At 46.0% G+C, this 13,875-nt stretch overlaps 1 protein-coding gene across 2 annotated transcripts in view; it reads right to left on the minus strand.

Annotated features, from left to right (window-relative positions):
- Positions 1-1,176, minus strand: part of RBM44 (RNA binding motif protein 44) — a 444,878-nt gene extending 443,702 nt beyond the window's left edge. For both annotated transcript variants that reach the window (XM_077448311.1, XM_077448312.1), the window contains exon 1: positions 1,047-1,176. The gene's annotated coding sequence lies outside the window, so the exon portion shown is untranslated. The remainder of the gene's footprint in view (positions 1-1,046) is intronic.
- Between the last annotated feature and the right edge of the window lie 12,699 nt (positions 1,177-13,875).

Consider the following 13,875-nt stretch of genomic DNA (forward strand, 5'->3'; position numbering starts at 1 on the left):
CCCCCCCCCTCCTCCTCCCCCCATCTACCCCGACGTGTCCCCCCCCCTCCCCCTTCCATCTACCCCGACGTGTCCCCCTCCTCCCATCTACCCCGACGGGAGGAGGAGGAGGGACACGTCGGGGTAGATGGGAGGAGGAGGAGGAGGAGGAGGAGGAGGAGGAGGAGGAGGAGACGACACGTCGGGGTAGATGTGTCCCCCCTCCTCCTCCCATCTACCCCGACGTGTCCCCCCCTCCTCCTCCCCCTTCCATCTACCCCGACGTGTCCCCCCTCCTCCTCCTCCCATCTACCCCGACGTGTCCCCCCCCTCCTCCTCCTCCCCCATCTACCCCGACGTGTCCCCCCCTCCTCCTCCCATCTACCCCGACGTGTCCCCCCTCCTCCTCCTCACGTCGGGGTAGATGGGGGAGGAGGAGGGGGGAGGGGACACATCGGGGTAGATGGAAGGAGGAGGAGGAGGGGGGAGGGGACACGTCGGGGTAGATGGATGGAGGAGGAGGGGGGGACACGGGGTAGATGGATGGAGGAGGGGGGGGACACGTCGGGGTAGATGGGAGGAGGAGGAGGGGGCACACGTTGGGGTAGATGGGAGGAGGGGGTAGATGGGAGGAGGAGGGGGCACACGTTGGGGTAGATGGGAGGAGGGGGGTAGATGGGAGGAGGAGGGGGCACACGTTGGGGTAGATGGGAAGGTCATGGGGCGGGGTAACAGAGCATACACACACACCTAGATGTCTTCAATTAAAGGAAGACTATAAGTAGATCAGTCCACTGCCCCAGTGCAAGCCTAAGTCCGAGTGTTCTGGTTACTAACAGTAATCACAGCCCTTTGGATTGCATTAAAATCAGGACCAAAGCACCGAATACCAGCCAGAGCACGGAAGGCCCATCCATCTCCCCCAAACACCTCAGAGGAGGGAGGCGTCACACAGTCCTCGCTTCCCACTATATTTATCACCACCATAACAGTGAGGACAATGTCACATTCTACATACATCCTCAGGAGCCGCATAACACATTTTTTAAACGATACAGTGACTTTACCTCCTGCAATGACGCAGATTGCCGCACTTTCCACACGCTGAGCAGCAATGGCGGCCACCGCGCACACGAAACAAATGGTCTAATCAGTAAGCCCGCCCAGGAGAAACAAGAAACGTCTCCACCAATCAGCGCCCGGCCACGAGCTGGCTTCCAAATTAAACCTCCTTCTATTGGCGGGAGGGCGGAGTTGCAGAGGTTGCTGTACGCGCTGTGGTTGGCTATCTTCTGTAAAGTTAAACTAAAGTATGTGCGGGTTATGAGGTGAAAGTAGCTCAGCAAGCATAAAACTAGAGCAGGTGGGATATTAGTGGGGAAAATACAGTGTGAACGTGCCCCTTAGTCTTATTCAATAAAGCTGAACTTGTAGAACAGCAATGAATGGTTCATGATATGAATGTCTCACAGTACCTGCTAGACAAGTTTTCATCCTAAGCCGAGGTACTTTTGGGTTTGGGGCCTCACGCACATTAGGTCTTGTGAACGCCTTACAGGAGAAAAGCAGCATTAAAAACGTGCCTAAAGCCACATTCACGCACATCAAGTTTTTCAGGGTTTATTTATTTTATTTGCCAGTAGGGATGAGCTCAGGCATGTTCGCATGGTCCACGTGCAGAGTCCGCCAGGAAGTCGGCGCTGCGCTGATCACAGGCAGTGAGACATTGCCCGATCTCTGCAGTCACGCATCAGGGGCAATGTCTCACTGCCTGTGATTAGCGCAGAGCTGCGCCGACTTCCTGGCAGGCTCTGCACGTGGACCATGCAAACACGCTGGAGCTCATCCTTATTTGCCAGAATATCTATTTATGCATTCAGATTTTTGCCCCTAAACTCATTGTGCATGGTTGCATTAGCTAACATTTAGGGGCAAAAAATCAAACACCTTGTAAAATGTGCATTTGACAGCTGCAGTGTACAGCTAAAACACCATTTTTCTTCCTTAAGTCCCGGTTCACACTGGTGCGATGTTAGACATTGCATGTGATTCGCACCGCATTGCTGTGCAGATCACATGTGATGTCTGTGTGATGCAAATTCAGCCATGCAGATTGTATGGGTGAATTCGCATCTCATTCACACTTAAATGGTGCAGAACCCTTTTTTTGGTCTGCAGTGGAATCGGATCGCACGGGTGTTCACACCTATGCATTCCAAATCCTGCGAACAGATCTGGGTCATTAACTTTGTACTGACACCCACAGCGATTCGTAGATGTCAGTATGAACCGCCAGCAGGTGACATGCGATGCAGGATCCTGCGCTGGTTCCCACGTCGCATATATGTGACCAAGAAGGTTTAGTACCCCAGTCGTGTTTTTTAATGGAATCTGAGGTCTAATAAAGATATTTCCCCTCACTTCCTGTCCTGCTGATAGTGCTTTATCAAACAGGAAGTGAGGTAATGACTCCCCGCAATGACAAATAAAAATGCTTTAGTGGAATAGGGGAAAGCTTAACCCCTGTCAGATTTATGTAGTAAAGGAATGTCCTCTGCTGGTCACAACATTGGTGTAGGGTAGGCTGGTAAAAGCAGTCAGGTTGCTGACAGGCACAGGGAATAATTAACCAGTTTGGCATTGTGAGTGCAAATGTGTGACTGACAGGCTCAGACAGATAACTGGCAGGGCTGGAAGCACTGACTGGAAGGAGAGAGTCTGTTATGCCGCTTAAAAAAAAAATTAGTGACCTCCTGTGTCATGGGTGGAGACCTCATGTTTTCCCATATAGAGGAGTATAGCTCCCATGGTTCAGAAAAGCAGGATCTCCCGATCTATGGATAGTGTAGGACCCACTAATCATGGGGTACTTTGTCGCAGTAAGTGGGCTTAAAGCGGGATTCCACCCTAAAGTGGAACCTCCGCTGATCGGATCCCTCCCCCCCTCCGGTGTCACAATTGACACCTTTCAGGGGGGAGGGGGGTGGAGATACCTGTCAAAGACAGGTATTTACACCCACTTCCGGGCATAGACTCCCGTGGGAGTCTACGCCATTTCCTGCCCTGTCGCGCTGTCTGCTGGGACACACACGGGTCCCAGTGACAGCGCGGAGATTTCCTATTGCGCGACGCGACTCGCGCATGCGCAGTAGGGAACCGGGAAGTGAAGCCGATTCGCTTCACTTCCTGATTCCCTCACCTAGAATGGTGGCGGCAGCAGCCGAGAGCCGAGCGATCGATCGGCCTCGGCTGCCGGCATCGCTGGAACCCGGGACAGGTGAGTGTCCATTTTTTAAAAGTCAGCAGCTGTAGTATTTATAGCTGCTGGCTTTTAATATTTTTTTTTTTGGTGGAATCCCTTTTTAAGCACCATATAACAATATGATGTGATCAAATCCCCATATTTTTTGATAATGTTTTTTCAAAATGTCTAGGTGTTTTTAAAAAAAAAAAGCCTTGCTGGAGGTAAATGTTAGGTTTTCATGTGTGCGCTGTAACATTTTTGTTCTGTCATGCCGCGTACACACGACCAGACTTTCCGGCAGAAAAGGTCAGACAGAATCATTCCGTCGGATATTCCGATCATGTGTGGGATAATCCGATCGTTTTTCTTTAAAAAATTCAGACGGACCTAGAAATAGAACATGCTTTAAATCTTTCCGGCGGAATCATTTCCTATCGGGAAAACCGTTCGTCTGTATGCTGGTCCAAGGGACCAAATACAATGCAAGGGTAGCCATTGGCTACTGGCTATTGAACTTCCTTTTCTAGTCCCGTCGTACGTCATCGCGTTTGAAACTAACACACTTTGGTTGGATCGTGTGTGGGCAAGTCCGTTCTGTCGGAACTCCATCAGGAAGACCGTCGGAGTTTATTCTCACGGAGAGCCTGGTCGTGTGTACACGGCATTACAGGGGGGATTTCTTCAGATCCTGCAATGAAGAACAGGTGAATGGCTCCTGGCAGCATGCCAACTTAGTTCTGGTGCTAACTGGAAGGACTTGGCTAGGCAGCAGGAGAACGATCAGATGCACTTTGACCACAATCGAGCCTCTCCCCGCTGTACTAATCAGCTCCTCAGACTCTCTACTTCCAGCGCTTGCAGCTCTGTCAGCTCTCTTCCTGAGCCGGTCAGTCCAAGTTACACAAACACAGGTCTAATGCTTGCAGCTCTCTGTACAGACATCTGTCAGCATGCCTCTCTGAGCCCGCCAGACAGGCATGCTGGCCATGGAGGCGTCACAGGCCAGACAAGGGCAGCCATAGGACCAGATGTGGCCCGGGGGTCGTAAAATGCCCAGGTCAGCTCTAGACATAACAAGCATTTAATGTAGTTATAGAGCCTGTCAATCCCAGCCAGCTAAGCAGGGCTGAGTGGTGCTTTCTGTGCCTTATGGACTCAGGGAGCCGGCTCAGGAGCGAGCAGCATGAGTGCCCCCACAGCAAGCGGCTTGCTATGGGACCACTCGGCAAGAGGGAGGGGCCAAAAGTATTGAAGGAGGACCCGACAAGAGGAGGATCGGGGCAGCTCTGTGCAAAACCACTGCACAGAGCAGGTAAGCATGATACGTTTGTCAGCCCTGGAGCATTTGGCTGGCCAAAGAACAGAGCACTTTTTGCGATTCGGCACTGCGTCATTGTAACTGACAATTGCACGGTCGTGCGACGTGGCTCCCATACAAAATTGATGTCCTTTTTTCCCCACAAATAGAGCTTTCTTTTGGTGGTATTTGATTACCTCTGCAGTTTTTATTTTTTGTGCTGTAAACAAAAAAAAGAATGACAATTTTACAAAAAACGCATTATTTTTTGCTGTAATAAATATCCCCCAAAAATATATAAAAAAAGTTTTTCCCGCAGTTTAGGTAACATATTCTTCTTACGTATTTTTGGTTAAAAAAATCGCAATAACCAATTATTGAGTGGTGTCCGCAAAAGTTATAGAATCTACAAAATAGGGGATAGTTTTATGCCATTTTTTTTACTAGTAATGGTGGCGATCAGCGACATTTTGGCGGGCACATCGGACACTTTTGGCGCTATTTTGGGACCATTCACATTTATACAGCGCTCAATTAAAAATGCACCGATTACGGTGTAAATGTGACTGGCAGTGAAGGGGTTAACCACGAGGGGCCGCTGCAGGGGTTAAGTGTGTCCTAGGCAGTGATTCTAACTGGGGGGGCTATGTGTGACACAACACTGATCACCGCTCCTGTCCTGTCAGTGTCCTGCCACTAGGCAGAATGAAATGCTTGTTTACATAAGCATTTCCCCCATTCTTCCTCTCTGTAAGACGATCGCGGGTATCACCGCGGACATCTAGTCCACGGGACCCGTGGTCGGACTCGCAGACCTCGCATCGGCGTGCGCCTGCTATCCAAGCCTCATGAGACCACGTACAATAACTTGACTTCACGCAGAGGATCCAACCTGCCGCTGTAAAACTACGGCGGCTGGTCCGCAAGCGGTTAATAAACATTTTTCATTCACAATAACTTTAACTCCTGCAGTGCATGACCCCACTGCAAGGATATTTTTTTTTTTACAATCCTGGAGTTCATCTTTAAGGCCTAGTTCACTCAGGCTTCAGGTTGTAAAAGAGCATTGAGAACAATAAGCATTTAGACTCTGAGATGTAGTTTTCCACCCCCTTACAGAGCACCCAAAAGATACCATGCAACTGTAGGGGGGCCCATAGCAGACAATTTACCTCAGCTTGGCAGCACCATCTATGAATTTTCAAAAAGCCCCCCGGCAAACGCTGCGCTATAACCAAGGTGAGATATATAATATAAGCAGCCAGCACCAAAAAAGTCCAGCACCATCTATGAACCTCATCCAGGGGTCAAGTCCTGGGGACAAAGCCTTTGCAAAGCTTTCAGCAAGCTTAGTTGAAGCGTTTAGAGCTTGTTTACTCTTGTAGTTGGGGGGGGGGGGGCAGTAAAACTCCATGGTTAAGCCACGTTTGTACCACCCCAAAACTGCTTTCCCCTTCAGCTGCAAAGGCAGTGGCTGGGGGCTTACACATGCTTTACTTTGCTGCAGCAATTATGCACCCTGTCACACTTGGCAGACACTACCGCCTGACGAGCGTGGCCCATTCAAGTGAATGAGGCCGCCCTGAAACCGCATGCAATAGTCCAGAATTTAGAAGAGTAAAACAGGTGGTGAAAAGGCTATACAATGCTTCGCCACCCCCTGTCAAATGCTCTCTGAAGAGCGATCCAAACGCAAAACGCTTTTCAGGCAGCAAAGCAGGTGTAAATGAGTCCTTAAAGTACCATTCAGCTCCAGTTTGGGAATGTTAAACATAGATCATACTGGGAGTGCTGCCTTTCACTTGTTAGGTGTGACTACTGCAAGTCACCTATTCATAAGTTATGTTACCGTTTCCCAATTATTATTAGAGTCTTATCTAAGCAAGGAGACACGGAAAGAAGTTCTCAGTATGTCTGCTCAGACGGTCGCACTCACTCTGAGGTCCTTTATTATCACACAGCTCTTTTTATACACTAAAAAAGACAGGCGTTAAAAAATGTTGAAACAAAACAACTTCTATAAAAGGCAATTTCTAAGTGTCTTCTGCTTTTAGAGCTGATGCAGCAGTTGACCCTTACGACATGGTTTCCTCTTTGTGTGTACGTGACTGCACCCATCCGGCCTTTAAGAATGATGTGTCTTTAAAACAACTGAAAACAGACGAGATAAGCATTTAGTGAAACATACTGTCAACCATTTTTATTCTTATACCTTGATCCTCACAATTTCCCCCTTTGACATCACCCTTCCCTCTTACCCTGGGTCCACCTGAACAAGTTCTAGTCGGCCTATGTCCAAAGTACTCTCCCTGACCGCGAGTTGTCAGAGGGGTATACACCCATCCCCCTGGATAGTACCAACATCTAAAATTCAGGAAGAGTGGCTTTTCTGACAGATGGGTGATGTCAAGGAACCAAATCCACCTATCTTATCCAACTTATCAACTTACAAAAGTTCCATCTTTTCTACAGCATTTACCTTGGCTTTCTTGCAAAAGCACATGAGCAGTTTAAAGCACGCATAAAGAAGAAATACAAATAAAAGCACCACTATAATTGTCATCGCTGCCTTCTTAAGCCAAGAGAATAACCCTGAGAAGCTAAAAGTTCCACCAAACGGATCCCAGTCACGGCCAATATTACGGGCCTTCTCCTGTAGATCCTTTACTTCCGTGCGGTGTCGTGCAATGATGTCATAATAGTCGGGTATCTCGATGCTGGTGTTATGTATCCAAGTACAACATTCATAGTCTTCTGTAGCCTCACAGAGTCCTGTTAATGCTGCACTCATACTTTCAATCGCTAACTCATGTAATTCTATTTGTTTTGTGATGGCTCTGGTCTCTAGATTTAACTTAGTAATGTCATCAGAGTTTTTCTCCAAAATATCATTAATTATTCCAGTATAGTTATTTAGTCGCTTCATTAAGTCTATACCCCATCCTGTCCAGGACGGGAACCAAGCCCATGCCATGTCCTGCTCTAAGAATATTTCTCTCTTGCTACGATATCTGAGGGGATATCTGGGGTGCATACTAGCTTCTAGTAGGTGATCACCTCGTTCATCACCCACTACTCCCATTACTGGTACCAAACTTGCGAGGTAGCACCATCCCTGAGCCCTTCTAGGTATCCAGGTATAACACTTATCCCCACAACAGATGTATATATTGTTTCCTAGAGCTACTGATCTTGAACTGATATCATTTCTATAACGAGAGGTGTATCCATAGAGGGATAAGTTGGATACTAACCACCTAACATTATTATCCACAATGTTAGTGAGGAAGTCAGATAATGTCTGGTGTGTGCTGGAATTACTGGGGTAGAAGCTTCCATTTAATACGACAATGGACAAATTAAACTTGCTGTCTTGGCATTCTCTATTTCCTCCCGTTGTGTTCCCTAAGTTAAAACACCAGGCAGGGGGAAAGGCGAGACCATTTGATTTAAACATTACTGTCTTGCTGGTATTTGTTCCAGTTATGTTAATGCTACTGTTAGCAAGGTCAGTATAATTTATAGGAACTGCCATCAGTGGTATGTTTGCTGTACTGGGGTGTAATTTACTGCAAATCCAACATTTCTCATATCCTGACTTCCGAGCATAAGCATATTTAAACTTCAGTAATAACATTTTTTTAGAAAATCCTTCATCCTTGTGAATTTCATTCTGTGAGGTAACCAAACTATTGGTCAGGATTACTGAAACAAAAAAGAATAAAAAGATACATGTTGTCATTTGCCAACTGGCTCCTTTTTACAGTGTGAAGCGTGGATCCAGGCTGCTTTACCCTCCAACTTGACCGATGTGGGAGTGGTCAGCAGTACTTGATATGGTCCTTCAAACCGTGGCTCTAAAGCTTTTCTGGTATGTTTCTTTACATAGACCCAATCTCCGGGGCTCAGCAAATGAGTACCTGCTATTGAGTTAGGGTCTGGAAGAGAAGAATACACACTTTTGTGGATCTTAGTTAGATGCTGTTGTAATTGTATCACATATGCAGTCAAACTATCACATTGCAATTGCATACTCTGTGGAAAGTATAAACCTAGTCTGGGTGCATTCCCAAAAAGTATTTCATATGGGGATAACCCTGTTTTTCCCGTTGGAGTATACCTTATGGAGAACAAAGCTAAAGGCAGACATTCTGGCCAAGGTTTATTTAACTCTTGCATAGCTTTTTGTATTTTTAACTTTATTGTCCCATTTACTCTTTCTACTGATCCTGAACTCTGTGGGTGGTAAGGGGTGTGGAAACTTTGTTGAACCCCTAACATAGCCATTACATTCTGCATGATTTCTCCTGTAAAGTGTGTTCCCCTATCTGATTCTATGGTTTCAGGAAGACCAAACCTAGGTATTAACTCTGTGATCAGTTTCTTCGCTGTGGCTTTCGCTGTAGCTGATTTCACTGGATAACTTTCTGGCCAGCCTGAAAATAAGCAGATGCACACGAGACAAAATTCAAATGGGCCGCTCTTAGGCATTTGGATATAGTCAATTTGCAGTCTCTGAAAGGGATATTGGGCCCGAACCTGATGTTTACGTGGGGTTTTCACTCTCTGTCCTGGGTTATTTAACAGACAGATTTGGCATGCAGCACAGTAGTTCCTTGCAGTACTACTGAATCCAGGGGCTAGCCATCCTTGGCTTACAATCCTATACATAGAATTGGAGCTGACATGAGTGGGCAAGTGGACAGCCGCTGCCATTGCTGGGTATAGAGAGGCAGGTAGGCATATTCTGCCTCCTTCCCTCCATATATTGTCAAGGCCTGGTGCTGCTCCCATTTTTACCCATCTATCTTTCTCGCTCTCTCCTGCTTGCTCCTGTAGTTTACTCATCTGCTGCCATGTCGGTTCTGGGATGCTCACCTTTACCGTTGCTAAGGTCTCAGGGCTTACTTCCCCTAGAGCTGCTTGTTTTGCAGTTAAATCTGCAAATGCATTTCCTTTTGCCTCAATTGTTTTTGCGCTCATGTGTGCCGCTATCTTCATAATGGCTACTCTTCTAACTTTTTGAAGATTGTTCAGGACTCTTTTGATTCCTTCACCATGTTTAACAGGTGTGCCTGCTGCTGTAAGGTAACCTCTAGCTTTCCATATGTGGCCATAATCATGTGCAACACCATAAGCATAGGCAGAGTCAGTGTAAATGTTCCCTTCTTGTCCCTCTAAGTGTTCTAAGGCTTTTTCTAAGGCCGTGAGTTCCGCTTCTTGTGCCGACATGTGTGCTGGTAATGACTTTGCCTCAATTACCTGTGTGTCCGTTACCACAGCATAACCTGTGTGATATTTACCTTTGTCATCGGCAAATCTACTACCATCTATGTACAGTGTGTGTTCTGCATTTGCAATGGGTGTGTCTGTGACATGTGGGAACCCCGTGATCTCTTGTTCCATAAGTTGAAAACAATCGTGTTCATCAGATGTTATGTCATGAAATGAAAGTGTGTCAGAATCCTGAGTTTCTTGTGCTGTGCCTTCACCATTACTCCCCCCTGTCAAATCTGTCTGTAAGGGTAGAAGTTGTGCTAAGTTAAAGGAAGTGCATCGCTGGAAGGTAACATTGGGAGGTAGGAGCAAGGTGCATTGCAGACGCAGCTGCCTCGCCATTGATATGTGCTTTGGCTGAACTTGTGACAAGATGGCGTGTATGTCATGTGTGGTATGTACCACTACAGGATTGTCTAAGACAATTTCTGAGGATTTGTCAATGATAATTGACACTGCTGCGACTGCTCGTACACAGGACGGTGATCCTCTAGAGACAGGATCGAGAGCCGCTGAGAAATATGCTACCGGCCTTTGTTTGATGTGTTGTTGTGTCAACACCCCTGTTGCGTGTCCCGTGATTTCAGCAATGTACAAATGAAATGTTTTGGTATAGTCAGGGATCCCGATCGCAGGTGCCAAAATTAGTAACTTTCTTAAGGTGCTAAAAGACTTATGACCTGCTTCTGTGAGTACATAGGGTACTATTTTCAAGCAATCATATAATGGCTGCATCAGAGAACTGGCATGTGGTATCCATTGTCTACAATATGACACTATTCCCAGAAACATACGAAGTTGCTTAAAGTTGCGTGGGACATTCATTTGTCTTATGGCCTGGACTCGTTCTTCAGTGAGGTGTCGAGTACCCTGGGATATACAGTGGCCCAAAAAGACAACCTTTTTCTGGCATACCTGTAACTTAGTTCTATTCACTTTGCACCCTTTTTCAGCCAGGAATTGTAACAATGATAGAGTGGCTTTTAAACAAGTATCGTTATCCGGACAACATAACAATAGGTCATCTACATATTGCAACAATACACAAGTGTCAGGTGGTTGCCATTCCCTATTTTTACTTTTAAAGGTTTAGTCAGTGGGGCATCGGACAAAAGACCGTCATAACCACTTATGGGTATGGTGTCACGGGATGTCATGTGTGGAGGGACTACTGAATCAGATAATAAGCTGCGTGATGCTCCTGTGTCAACTAAACAAGGAATATGTTTACCTTCCACCTTCATCAACATGTGGAGCATTTTATTCTCTGATTCAGCTAGGACTGGGGCAAGTCATGCGGTCGGATCGTCCCTATCGTTGGTACGCCTCTGTCTGTAGTCCCTCGTGTCTCTGTCCGTGTTTCCTTCCTGTTCGTCTTTTATTCTTTTCCTACAGTCTCTTTTTATATGTCCCACCTTGTTGCAGTAATAACAGGTAAGAGGTTTACGGGAGGAATTCCCTCCTTCATTGACCCGGGCAACAGTGTTAACTCCCGGTGTCCTTCTGGGTTTAGCTTCTGCTAAATCAGCCTCTATGCCTTGTGCTTTCTGCAACAATGTTCCTCTGTCCCGTATGGCTCTCCATTCGGGAGTACATGCCTTCAGTTTGTCACCTATTTGGGGTACTAGTCCTTCCATAAACTGTCGATTGAAAGCCCTAATGGTGATGGGTAAGGCTAAATCTAGACCTTCGTCAGCCATCATGCTTTCCATGTTGAGGTAAAATTCTGTAACAGTCTGACCTGGGGCCTGTTTTATGGGCGCTGTCGAACCCCTTTCCTGCTGTTTCCTTTGGCAAAATTCTCGTAACTGATTAATAAACAGGAGTCTAGAGTCTATATGACGGGGGTGTACTCCTGGTGGATTTGTCGCTGGATCCCCTTGTGGTCTATGTGGAGCAATTTCATTCATAAATTGATTAAACATTGTTAGTGTCATTTTATGTCTACACAAATCTTCCCCATCTTGCCAAGTTGCTTCATGTGTGTCTAGTAATTGTGTCACGAATCTACAGAATGCGGCAGGTTTTGCTACGGGATCAGGAGCATTCTGTATTAATGCCATAAGAGTGTCAGCCGACCAAGGTGCCCATGTCCTCAGAACGACTTGTTGAGTCACTGTAGGTGGCTGTCCTGCTTGACCCGCATTTGGATTATTTACTTGTATTACCCTAGTCCGACTGTGGACTGGAGCTACGGACTCTGGTCTTTGAGCTCCGCAATGTACACATTCCTGTGCCCAGTCTGTATTCTGGGTACCGCATACTCGGCATACCCATCCTCTTCCTCTTAAGGAAGGATAAAGTTTTGGTCTTTCGCTACCTGGTGTGGTAGTGGTATAAGGAGGTGGAGTACCTTCCGTTTTTACTCCATCCTCGGGAGCAGAAGGGAGACTCTTGCGTCGGACCTTCATGTCCCATCCACCCTGTTCATGACAATACTTCCATCCCTCCTCTTTAGCCCTGTTGGAAACCTTAATTAAACATTGTATTTGTGATACCCATCTGTTCTGCAGGACCTCTCCCTGTCTGTCTCTCTTTATATTCTCCCAACCTTCTACACTTAGCCCATTTTCTCCATCCATTCCAAATTTCTTGAGAACCCTATTCGTGCCCTGTGCCTTGTCCTTCCCATACAACATTGTAATTATGTCTTTAACAGCATAACATTTCTGAGATTCCTCCTGGGGTTTACCATGTGTCTGGCCCATTTTGACAGTCCTGCCTAGGTGGCGTTTGGATCACTTACTAAGTGTCTCGTTGCCTTCTCCTCCTAGGGTGCCAAAATACTAAAACTTTGTCTGGGGTACTTATTCTGAAACCGAACTACTTTTACACCCCAACCAGATAAATGCGACTACTAATACAACAGAAACAATAATCACAATCATTACTTGTAGGTGGCCAAACACATATGACTAGATCTCCGGGACTTTGTGGAGACCTTATTCCCTTCCCATTACCATGGAATCTCTCAGCATTCGTTTCTTATTCCTGCTTTATCGAGGCAGTCAGGACTGATACTTTCAACCCGTTTTTAGGCTCATGAATCAAAAAGCGTATATCAAACTTAAGTGTCGGACCCCCAAGTACTCTTACGAGTTAAGGGCGCATTCCGTTACCCATTGGGATGATATATGTTTCAATTCACACCATACAAACAGGGCTTATCTCAGTCACAACAGACAGATGACAAGGAGACAGACAAGAAACAACGGTAACATAAGTCAAATATTAAATTCAAGACTCGCTTACTACAGAGGTTGGTTTTACCTGAAGAACAATACAGACAGATCGGGTGGGCACAAATCTAAGAAGCACAGAGTTTATAAGAAAATAAAGCTTTTCTTACCTGCGCAGGTTTTGTCTGTGGTTCCTGATGTGCCCGACCTCTTCGTTCCGTCCTTATGTTCGTTCGCCTCTTGTAGTTTCTTTAGCGAAGTCCCTTGTTCGTGCGCCAAAAATGTTAGGTGTGACTACTGCAAGTCACCTATTCATAAGTTATGTTACCGTTTCCCAATTATTATTAGAGTCTTATCTAAGCAAGGAGACACGGAAAGAAGTTCTCAGTATGTCTGCTCAGACGGTCGCACTCACTCTGAGGTCCTTTATTATCACACAGCTCTTTTTATACACTAAAAAAGACAGGCGTTAAAAAATGTTGAAGCAAAACAACTTCTATAAAAGGCAATTTCTAAGTGTCTTCTGCTTTTAGAGCTGATGCAGCAGTTGACCCTTACGACATGGTTTCCTCTTTGTGTGTACGTGACTGCACCCATCCGGCCTTTAAGAATGATGTGTCTTTAAAACAACTGAAAACAGACGAGATAAGCATTTAGTGAAACATACTGTCAACCATTTTTATTCTTATACCTTGATCCTCACACACTTTAATCCTTTCATTGTCAGGGCCATTTTTTGCACACATTTAGGATTAGGTAAAAATATATTTTCTTACAGCAGAGACCCTAGAGAAGAAAAAGGTGAGAGTTCCAAATTTTTTTGTCACATAATATTAAAGTGGATGTAAACCCACTCTCATCTTTTCTAAACTACTGCAATATTGGTTATCTATAAAGAT

The sequence above is a fragment of the Lithobates pipiens genome, unplaced genomic scaffold (assembly GCF_037356315.1).
Source record: "Lithobates pipiens isolate NorthernLeopardFrog02 unplaced genomic scaffold, aLitPip1_a1.2 Scaffold_22, whole genome shotgun sequence".
Taxonomy (NCBI): domain Eukaryota; kingdom Metazoa; phylum Chordata; class Amphibia; order Anura; family Ranidae; genus Lithobates; species Lithobates pipiens.